This window comes from Triticum urartu, chromosome 4A (assembly GCF_056163025.1).
Source record: "Triticum urartu cultivar PI428250 chromosome 4A, HENAU_Tu73, whole genome shotgun sequence".
NCBI classification, from domain to species: Eukaryota; Viridiplantae; Streptophyta; class Magnoliopsida; order Poales; family Poaceae; genus Triticum; species Triticum urartu.
The window spans coordinates 344,651,176-344,663,485 of record NC_141876.1 but is presented as its reverse complement, the minus strand read 5'-3'; positions in this window follow the sequence as shown (position 1 = coordinate 344,663,485).

Sequence of the window (12,310 nt, the reverse complement as noted above, 5' to 3'; positions counted from 1 at the left end):
GCTTAGGCTTTTGGCCTAAGTTGGTCTATAGCCACGGCTGGCATGGCGGATATCCAAACTAATAGTTCGGGTGGTACTGTGATGCAGCAGTCATTGCATCGTGGGCTGCAGCTTGGAGGCGAGCTATCTCGGCTCTCCTCTTATACTCTTCCGCCTCCTCTCTGGTTATAAAATATCTCCCTTTTTCCTGGAAGTCAAAGGAAGTAGAAGCAGGGAGAGCGACGTGATAGGTGCGTCGTCAGTCAAACATTGGTCGGTACTGGAGGAACTGATCGTTCCTCTCAACAAACTTATGACGAACCATAGCATCATAATCCATATACAGGAGGCAACTCAATATCATCCTCACGTATGGTTATACCAAGAAAATTAGCTATGCGGGTTGCATAAATTCCACCAAAGAAATCTCCATTACATCTATTAAGATGCAACCTACGTGCAACAATGGCTCCCAAATTATAAGATTTATCTCCTAACACAGCACTCCTAAGAATACTGAGGTCAGTGACACACATGTGACATGCTTCATCTTTACCATTAATGCATCTACCTATGAAGAGAGCAAAATAATGTATAGCAGGAAAGTGAATGCACCCTATGATAGCTTGTGTTATATCTCTGGACTCTCCACAGTTATACTAGCAAGAAAATCTCTAAACTCAGATTTGCGGGGTTCATTAGTACTACCCCATTGTGGAAGTTTGCAGGCAGTGGTAAAATCCTCTAAGTCCATATCATAAGAATTTTCATAAAGATCAAACATGACAGTTTGAGAATTGCGTGCAGATGAAAATTCAAACCTCCTCATAAAGGAACTAGTGAGATAGTGGTACTGACGGCACTTTTCTGCCTCGAAGCTCACAAGATCAGCATTACGCAAATATGCGTTAAATTCTTCCTTAATTCCTGCTCGATCCATGAAGTCCTCTGAAGGCCATTCACAAGGCCGCACTAGAGCATCCCTTGGTGGCTCGTCATCAGCATCACGCATTGCAAGCCTGGGTCCTTGTTTCCTTGAAGAACCACCTTGGTACATTTTCCTGAACATATTTCTTCCTCTGAAAAATTTCTGAAATTTTTAGTAACTTCAAAATAAAAGTGAACCAAACTCAACAAAATTGATAGCAACTACTCCTACAAGTGCCTAGAGCCTATATCATCCATCAAAACTTTGACACCGGAAGAACACATCAAAGAGTTCTTTCGAAACACTCCAGAATCGTGAAAATAAGGAGGTACGTGATATGGTAAGTAAATGGACTCCAAAAAATCTGCGAAAATATTTTTTTGTCAGTTTTGGAATATCTAGAAAAATAGGAGAATAAGAAACTTCTAGGAAGCGTACCCTGGTGGGCGCAAGACACGAGGGCACGTCTGGCCAAGCGCGCCCAGGTGGGTTGTGCCCACTTGAGGTAACTTCCGGACTCCGTTTTCTACAGCTTGCTTGTTTCCCAAGATAAAAAATCTTTATATACCCCCCGAACCTATTGACCACTATATTGCGGTGAAATCTTCTGTTTTCTTTTCTTGCTGTTTTCTGTCAGATCACTTCTACCATGGCCGCTTCAAGCTCCTCCAAGGACAAGTTCTTCAATAACATCATCAACACATATTTGCGGGAGGTGGTGCAGCACCCTCAAGTCATCCAGATGCATGAGGGGGTGCTTCACCTCCGCGATGTGCCCATTCCTAAGGGGACGGGAACCGTGGAGGCTAGGCTTGAAGCTATGGAACAAGATTTCTTCCGCTGCAAGGGGATGGTGGAGCATGGACTCAATGCCAATCACCTCATGATCGTGAACCTTTCCCGTGATCTCAGGGTGGAGGGAAAGCCCATGAAGGACATCGTCTTCACCCTCAACGAGCAAATAAACTTCCTCCAAAGCCGAATTTACGATCTCCAAAACCAAGTCTTTGAATATGAGGCAAGGTTTAAAGGTATGAGTTTGGCTGCCGGTTGCAGGACCGTGAGACTCACTCTTCGTCTTATGATGGTGGACCTCTGCCATGGAAACCCGAGGACAAGATCCCTTCTTCATCACCACCACCTTCTTCATCACCAAAAGAAAATTGAGTATCAGGTATAGGGTATAGGCACTCCCCTTGGCTTCCGCCAAGCATGGGGGAGGTGCCACGGTATCGTATCATCCCACCTATGTTTTTCCTTTACTAGTTCGATCTTTTGCTTTAGGTGAATAAAATTTTAGTTCGATCCTTTCTTTTTGGGAGTTTTCTTAGTGATCTATCCTTGTAATCGAGTGTGAGATATATAATAAAGTTTAGTTTGAGTTTTTGCTTTCTTTACTTTCATGTTGCAATTAAAAGAAAGGAAATAAATAAAAGAAAGGAAATAAATGAAAAAGATCATATGCTAATCTAATAATAGGTGCTGACACCACATAAGGAAAAGTATAAGTAGAAAATTTTGTTAGAGATTGACAAACATAGCATTATTCAATGATGCAACTCATGAAAGAATTAATAAGGGAAGAGAAGATTCACATATAAATATACTTTCCTATAAATCTTTTGTGATTGTGAGCCCTCATCAACATATTATGTGACAAAATTGTTGACGTTGGACAAGGAAGACAACTTATTGGTTTATGTTTGTTTATATTCACATAGAATTCATATTGTCATGGATCCTTTAACATATGGTGCTTGCCCCCTATCTTTGCTAGCCAAAAATTCCGCACTAAGTAGAGATACTACCTGTGCATCCAAAAACCCTTAAACCCAAATCTTATTTTCAAGAGTCCATCATACCTACCTAAGGATTGAGGAAGATCCCTCAAGTAAGTTGTCATCGGTGCAAAAAGGCAATAAAAATTGCTTCTAAAAGTGTGAGATCATTTAGTGTAAGAGAAAATTGAGCATTGTACGAACTTGTGATGGTGAAGAATAAAAGTGACAGACTACATAATAAAGGTTGCTATCACAAGGGGAAATACAACATGACGTTATTTTGCACTAAGGGGTTGAGCATACAAACAAATAAGCACATGGCAACCTATGCTTCCCTCTGCGAAGGGCCTATCTTTTACTTTTATGTATTTACTTTTATGCAAAGAGTCAAAAGTTTTCTCTATATTCCTTTTTATTTTTCTCCTTTGGCAAGCATCATATGGTGAGGAAAGATCTAGGCACATATGAACAGTTGAATATAGATAGCATGAGTTATAATTGTTGACATCACCCTTGAGGTGAATACGTTGGGAGGCGAAACTACAAGCCCCTATCTTTCTATGTGTCCTGTTGAAACGTTTTGCTCATGTGTACGTGGTGAGTGTTAGAAATCATGGAAGGCTATATGATGGTTGAGTATGTGGACTTGCCTAAAGGCTCCGATACGTGACCCTTCCTGAAAAGATGCCGGGACACCGATCCTAAGTCACACCGATCTAGCATGTAACACATCATATCACTTTGCGGCCTCACGCATGGTATTCCCACGGGTGCCACCTTACCTGGCTCGGGACCATTTGCGCCTTTTGGCTCACGTAAATGATAGTGTCGCTAGCATCCATATGACAGAGAACCCGGGCCGACATGACTAGTCATAAACCCAAAGTGGCACTAACTAACAGGGACATGCATACATGACCCAGCAACGAACGTGTCGGTCATCAGCGAGTGAATCCGGGCTGTAGCAACTGGGCTAACAAGACTCCGGGAACACGGGCTGTAGCAGGCTAGCAGGAATCCGGTAGACACCTCGTGACATTTCCCCGAAGGGACAGACACATGAACGAAGAAGGACACATGTCGGCCAGTCTAAGTGTTCCGGAGCAGTAGCAACTAGGCTAACAGGACTCCATTAATCTGGGCTGTAGCAGACTACCATGGCTCAGTGGAAGCACTAGACTACATTTCCCCATAATAAAGGCTACCAAGGATAGACAACTAGGTTGTCGGATCCCACACATAGCAATACACGTCACACGTATGCATAACATGCAAGTATGTGTTGTACAACATGACATCACAACATAATTCAAACTCATATAGATAAAGGCCCAGAAGAGCCACATAGCATTATATTACAAATAGGGGTCACATGACCCATCATTCAGAGCATACAAGCATTAGAAGCATAACATGTCTGAGTACAGACAACTACAAATGAAAAAGACTGAGAAGCCTGACTATCTACAAGTCCCTCCCAAGGGTACAAGATCGTAGCTGAGGTAACAAGCTACTCGTCGAAGTCCAAGCGGAACTATTAGTGAGACATATGTCTCATATGCAAAACATAAATAAAGAAAACGTGAGTACAAAGGTACTCAGCAAGACTTACATCAGATCCTATCGTACATGCATTAGTATTAAGAAGGCAATGTGGAGTTTAGTTGCAGCAAGCCAGCTTTGACTCAGTGGCTATCCTGTTCCACGACTACGAGTAAGTTCTTTGAGGTAGGAAAGCGCACACGAGTCCACTAATCACCACATCAATACACTACTATGGATTCATTCCCGTCTCCCTTCAAGTTGTCTATGTACCACGTAAGCATCGAAGAAGTCCATAACCGCGGAACCGGCTATTCGAATAGATCATGTTAACCCTGTAGGGGTGTACTTCTTCACACACGCTCTCGCCACTTACCGCCATGTACATGTCATGCATCTCGGCAACCTTCAAGCGGAAGCCTGGCAAGGGTGTCGGGCACGAACGCAAGACTCTAGTCCAGGTTTATCGCCTATTCGGGTTCCATCCGCAAGGAGATCCGGCCGGGGTTTCTCTCACGGCCCCTGTCGGTGCCAAAACCGGCGGATCTCGGGTAGGGGGTCCCGAACTGTGCGTCTAGGCAGATGGTAACAGGAGGCAGGGGACACGATGTTTACCCAGGTTCAGGCCCTCTTGATGGAGGTAAAACCCTACGTCCTGCTTTATTGTTCTTGATAATATGAGTTGTACAAGAGTTGATCTACCACGAGATCAGAGAGGCAAAACCCTAGAAGCTAGCCTATGGTATGATTGTATGTTGTCCTACGGACTAAAACCCTCCGGTTTATATAGACACCGGAGGGGGCTAGGGTTACACAGAGTCGGTTACAAGGAAGGAGATCTACATATCCGTATTGCCAAGCTTGCCTTCCATGCCAAGGAGAGTCCCATCCGGACATGGGACGAAGTCCTCAATCTTGTATCTTCATATTCCAACAGTCTGGCCAAAGGATATAGTCCGGCTGTCCGGATACCCCCTAATCCATGACTCCCTCAGTAGCCCCTGAACCAAGCTTCAATGACGATGAGTCCGGCGCGCAGATTGTCTTCAGCATTGCAAGGCGGGTTCCTCCTCTGAATACTTCATAGAAGATTTTGAACACGAGGATCGTGTCTGGCTCTGCAAAACAAGCTCCACATACCACCATAGAGAGAATAATATTTCCACAAATCTAGTCTACTGACGTACCCCATAGCGTGACATCACACCACAGCCAGGTCTTTATTCGAATCATTTTTCATAACCTATCTCAGCGTGTTTCGTGAGGCGGTTTCCTTGGCACGTCTTGTCGAAGCAGAGATCGTGTCCCCTTATTACGGGATTCCCATCAATACGGACGTGGGTAACCCAACCGCGCCATCAATTACGGCGCTTGGGGGATAAGCGAGTTTACCAGGCTAGTGGGGGTGCATAGTTTCGTTCGCCCTTATAAAGGGATAAGGTTTCACCTTTTTCTACCCACGCCTTCTTCCTCCTTGCTCATCCATTCTCGCGCACTCGAGCTCCAGCGCCCAAGTCCACATCCTTCTCCTCAACTCTCTCCAAACATGTCCGGAGCAGGAGGCAAGTGGATGGTCTCCTCCATCACAGAGGGACACATCAAAAAACTATGTGGGGCCGGATACTTAGCCGCACATATCGCGCACCGGCTGCCAGCGCTGGGCAGATCATCCCTACCCTGGAACCTTACGAAAGGGTGGTTTTCCTCCCCCACTTCGTCCGTGGACTGGGGTTTCCCCTGCATCCATTTGTCCGCGGCCTTATGTTCTATTATGGGCTGGACTTTCATGATCTGGCCCTGAATTTGATCCTCAACATCTCGGCGTTCATCGTCGTGTGCGAGGCTTTCCTCCACATCCGGCCCCACTTCGGCCTGTGGCTGAAGACCTTCAATATCAAGCCGAAGGTAGGGCGGCCAACAAGCAGAATGCAGCGGAGCCATGGTGGGTAAAATGCCCAACGTTACATGGCTCGAGGGCTCCTTCATGGAGACCTTAAAGGGGTGGCAATCGGGGTGGTTCTACATCACCGAGCCACGTGACACCAACTGGGTGGCGGCCCCCGAGTTTCGATCTGGAATCCCCACGCGGCTCACTTCCTGGAAGGAGAAGGGCCTGTCCTGGGGCTCATCAGTGGAGCTGGACGGACTCCAGAAGTGTATCCGGAACATGATAAGCAAGAAACTTAAGCTTGTCAACATAGTCTAGGTCATGCTCTTCCGCCGGATCCTCCCGTGTCAACAACGGGATTTCAACTTATGGGAGTTCAACCTGGCCCAGCACCAGACTCTATGCGAGCTCTTAGACACGACGCATAAGGACGTCTGGAAGGTGCTGTTCAAGGGCGCCGAGGTCCCCCCTTTTCTTACCGAGGACCGCGGGCCAAGCGTGAAGCGCCCTGCGAATCCGGTAAGTTATGTACATCTGGTAGGGTATTTATTTCTCATAGCTTAACCATGTGCGGGGTCTGAGCTCCCATGCCTTTGACAGGACTGGGTGGAGAAATCGGAGCAGATTAACTGTCCGGCCCCTCTACCCGAAGACCCTGCAGACGCTCTCCTGACGGAGATGCGGACTCCGGCTCCTTATGAGGTGCCAGAGAAGACCAAGAAGAAGGCCACGGGAACCCGAAAGAGTTCCCGGCGCCAGGTGGTATCGAACGCATCGTCCGATAACTCCGAGACACACTCTGATACGTCCATTTTGCATCATGCTTTTATATCGATATTTATTGCATTATGGACTGTTATTTCACTTTATGTCACAATACTTATGGCTATTCTCTCTTATTTTACAAGGTTTACATATAGAGGGAGAATGCCGGCAGCTGGAATTCTGGGCTGGAAAAGGAGCAAATATTAGAGACCTATTCTACGCAACTCCAAAAGTCCTGAAACTCCATGGAACATCTTAAAATAAATAAAGAAAAATCCTCGCCAAAGATGATGTCCAGGGGGCCCACACCCTTCTCACGAGGGTAGGGGGCGCCCCCCCTAGGGCGCGCCCCCTACCTTGTGGGCCCCCTGGTGGCTCTCCGACGTCCATCTTCTCCTCTATGAAGTCTTTCAATGAGAAAAAAATAAGAAGGAACTTTTCGGGACGAGACTCCGCCGCCACAAGGCGGAACCTTGGCGGAACCAATCTAGAGCTCCGGCAGAGCTGTTCTGCCAGGGATACTTCCCTCCGGGAGGGGGAAATCATCACCATCGTCATCACCAACGCTCCTCTCATCGAGAGAGGGCAATCTCCATCAACATCTTCACCAGCACCATCTCATCTCCAAACCCTAGTTCATCTCTTGTATCCAATTCTTGTCTCAAAAGTCCGGGATTGGTGCTAGTAGGTTGCTAGTAGTGTTGATTACTCCTTGTAGTTGATGCTAGTTGGTTTATTTGGTGGAAAATCATATGTTCAGATCCTATATGCATATTATTACCCCTCTGATTATGAACATGAATATGCTTTGTGAGTAATTAAGTTCGTTCCTGAGAACAAGGGAGAAGGCTTGCTATGAGTAGTCATGTGAATTTGGTATTCGATTGATATTTTGATAAGATGTATGCTGTCTAGCCTCTAGTGGTGTTATGTGAACGTCGACTACATAACACTTCACCATTATTTGGGCCTATAGGAAGGCATTGGGAAGTAATAAGTAGATGATGGGTTGCTAGAGTGACAGAAGCTTAAACCCTAGTTTGTGCGTTGCTTCGTGAGGGGCTGATTTGGATCCACATGTTTCATGCTATGGTTAGGTTTACCTTAATACTTTTGTTGTAGTTGCGGATGCTTGCAATAGAGGTTAATCATAAGTGGGATGCTTGTTCAAGTAAGAACAGCACCCAAGCACAGGTCCACCCACATATCAAATTATCAAAGTATCGAACGTGAATCATATGAACGTGATGAAAACTAGCTTGACGATATTCCCATGTGTCCTCGGGAGCCTTTTCCTATTATAAGAGTTTGTTCCGGCTTGTCCTTTGATACAAAAAGGATTGGGCCACCTTGCTGCACTTTATTTACTTTTGTTACTTGTTGCTCGTTACACTTTAACTTATCGCAAAACTATCTGTTACCACTTATTTTAGTACTTGCAGAGAATACCTTGCTGAAAACCGCTTATCATTTCCTTCTGCTCCTCGTCGGGTTCGACAGTCTTACTTATCGAAAGGACTATGATAGATCCCCTATACTTGTGGGTCATCAAGACTCTTTTCTGGCGCCATTGCCAGGGAGTGTAGCGCCTTTGGTAGGTGGAATTTGGTAAGGAAAAATTTATATAGTGTGCTGAAATTTACTGTAACTTGTTACTATGGAAAGTAATTCTCTGAGGGGCTTGTTCGGGGTATCTTCACCCCATCCAGTAGAGCAAAGAGTTGCTCCTCAACCTACTGAACCTATTGAAAATGAAACTCCTTTTGAATTTCCTTCGGGTATGACGGAAAAATTGCTAGCTAACCCTTTTACAGGAGATGGAACGAAGCATCCTGATGAGCACTTAATATATGTGGATGAAGTTTGTGGATTATTTAAGCTTGCAGGTATACCCGATGATGTTGCTAAGAAGAAGGTATTCCCTTTATCTTTGAAGGGAGACGCATTGATATGGTATAGGCTATGTGATGATATGAGATCATGGGATTATAAAAGATTGAAGTTGGAATTTCATCAAAAGTATTACCCTATGCATCTTGTTCATCGTGATCACAATTATATATATAATTTCTGGCCTTGCGAAGGAGAAAGCATCTCTCAAGCTTGGGGGACGCTTAAATCATTGTTATATTCATTCCCCAATCATGAGCTCCCAAGAGAAATAATTATGCAAAGTTTTTATGCTCGACTTTCCGAAAACAATCACACCATGCTTGATACTTCTTGTGCTGGCTCTTTTATGATGAAGACTATTGAATTCAGAAGGAATTTATTGGACAGAATTAAACGCAACTCTAAAGATTGGGACCTCGACGAAGGTAAGGAGTCAGGTATGACACCTAAGTTTGATTGTGTTAAATCTTTTATGGATACCAATATTTTCCGTAAGTTTAGCACTAAATATGGACTTGACTCTGAGATAGTAGCTTCTTTCTGTGAATCTTTTGCTACTTATATTGATCTCCCTAAGGAGAAGTGGTTTAAATATCATCCTCCCATAGAATTAAAAGTAGTTGCACCTATTAAAGTTGAAGAAAAGACGATCACTTATAATGATCCTATTGTTCCTACTTCTTATGTTGAGAAACCACCTTTCCTTGTTAGAGTAAAGGATAATGCTAAAGCTTCAACTGTTGTTCGTAAAAGCAATATTAGAACTTATACACCTCCTGAGCAAGTTATTCTGGTTTCTCTCAAATACCTGTGTCGGCTAGAGATCAATCAAAGACTACTTTTACATGCCCTTTTGGTACTTCTGCTTATAGACGTATGCCTTTTGGTCTATGTAATGCACTTGCTACCTTTCAAAGATGCATGATGGCTATATTCTCTGACTTCTGTGAAAAGATTTGTGAGGTTTTCATGGACGATTTTTCCGTCTATGGTTCCTATTTTGATGATTGCTTGAACAATCTTGATCGAGTTGTGCAGAGATGTGAAGAAACTAATCTTGTCTTGAATTGGGAAAACTGCCACTTTATGGTTAATGAAGGTATTGTCTTGGGGTACAAAGTTTCTGAAAGAGGTATTGAAGTTGATAAAGCCAAGGTTGATGCTATTGAAAAGATGCCATGTCCCAAGGACATCAAAGGTATAAGAAGTTTCCTTGGTCACGCCGGATTTTATAGGAGGTTCATTAAGGACTTCTCAAAAATTTCTCGGCCTCTGACTAATTTATTGCAAAAAGATATACCATTTGTCTTTGATGATGATTGTGTAGAAGCATTTGAAATACTTAAGAAAGCATTAGTCTCTACACCTATTGTTCAGCCACCTGATTGGAATTTACCCTTTGAAATTATGGGTGATGCTAGTGATTATGTTGTAGGTGCTGTTCTAGGGAAAAGAGTTGATAAGAAATTAAATGTTATTCATTATGCTAGTAAGACTCTAGACAATGCTCAAAGAAATTATGCTACTATTGAAAAGGAGCTTTTAGCAGTTGTATTTGCTTGTGATAAGTTCAGATCTTATATTGTTGATTCTAAAGTAACTATTCAAACTGATCATGCTGCTATTAAATACCTTATGGAAAAGAAAGATGCTAAACCTAGACTTATTAGATGGGTTCTCTTGCTACAAGAATTTGATTTGCAAATTGTTGACAGAAAGGGAGCTGAGAACCACGTTGCAGACAACTTGTCTAGGTTAGTGAATGTTCTTGATGACCCACTACCTATTAATGATGACTTTCCTGATGAACAATTAAATGTTATAAGTACTTCTCGTAGTACTCCATGGTATGCTGATTGTGCTAATTATATTGTTGCTAAATTTATACCACCTAGCTTCACATACCAACAAAAGAAAAAGTTTTTCTATGACTTGAGACATTACTTTTGGGATGACCCACATCTTTATAAAGAAGAAGTAGATGGTGTTATTAGACATTGTGTACCTGAGCATGAACAGGAACAGATCCTACGCAAGTGTCATTCCGACTCTTATGGAGGACACCACGCTGGAGATAGAACTGCACATAAGGTATTGCAATCTGGTTTTTATTGGCCTACTCTCTTCAAGGATGCCCGTAAGTTTGTCTTGTCTTGTGATGAATGTCAAAGAATTGGTAATATTAGTAGACGTCAAGAAATGCCTATGAATTATTCACTTGTTATTGAACCATCTAATGTTTGGGGCTTTGATTATATGGGACCTTTTCCTGCCTCTAATGGATACACACATATTTTAGTTGCTGTTGATTACGTTACTAAGTGGGTAGAAGCTATTCCAACTAGTAGTGCTGATCATAACACTTCTATTAAAATGCTTAAGGAAGTTATTTTCCTGAGGTTTGGAGTCCCTAGATATTTAATGACTGATGGTGGTTCACACTTTATTCATGGTGCCTTCCGTAAAATGCTTGCTAAATATGATGTTAATAATAGAATTGTATCTCCTTATCACCCACAGTATAGTGGTCAAGTAGAGTTGAGCAATAGAGATCTCAAATTAATTTTGCAAAAGACTGTTAATAGGTCTAGAAAGAATTGGTCCAAGAAACTTGATGATGCATTATGGGCTTATAGAACTGCATACAAAAATCCTATGGGGATGTCTCCGTATAAAATGGTTTATGGAAAAGCATGTCACTTACCTCTCGAACTAGAACATAAAGCATATTGGGCTATTAAAGAGATTAACTTTGATTTCAAACTTGACAGTGAAAAGAGGTTATTTGATATTAGCTCACTTGATGAATGGAGAACCCAAGCTTATGAAAATGCCAAGTTGTTTAAAGAAAAAGTTAAAAGATGGCATGACAAAAGGATACAAAAGCGTGAGTTTAATGTAGGTGATTATGTATTGCTATACAACTCTCGTTTAAGATTTTTGGCAGGAAAACTTCTCTCTAAATGGGAAGGCCCCTATGTTATCGAAGAGGTCTATCGTTCCGGTGCCATAAAAATCAACAACTTCGAGGGCACAAATCCGAAGGTGGGAAATGGTCAAAGAATTAAACATTATATCTCAGGTAATCCCATAAATGTTGAAACCAATATTATTGAAACCGTAACCCCAGAGGAATACATAAGGGACACTTTCCGGAACGTTTCAGACTCCAAAAAGGAATAGGTATGTGGTACGGTAAGTAAACTGACTCCAAAACAATTTTTAAGGCAATATTTCTCCGTTTTGGAATATTTAGAAAAATAGAAAAATAAGTAGCAGTCCGGGAAGGACACGAGGGCGCGCCCCCTACCTCGCGAGCACCTCGTGTGCCTTCCGGACTCCGTTTTCTTGCACGTTACGTATTTTGGTCGGTAGAAATTCATTATATATTCTCCCGAAGGTTTTGACTCCCGTATCACGCAAACCTCCTGTGTTCTTGTTTCGAACTGTTTTTCTGATAGATCTAGATTATCATGACGTCCCCAAGTGCTTCCAAGGACAAGTTCTTCGAGAAGGTCATCAACCCTTACCTCG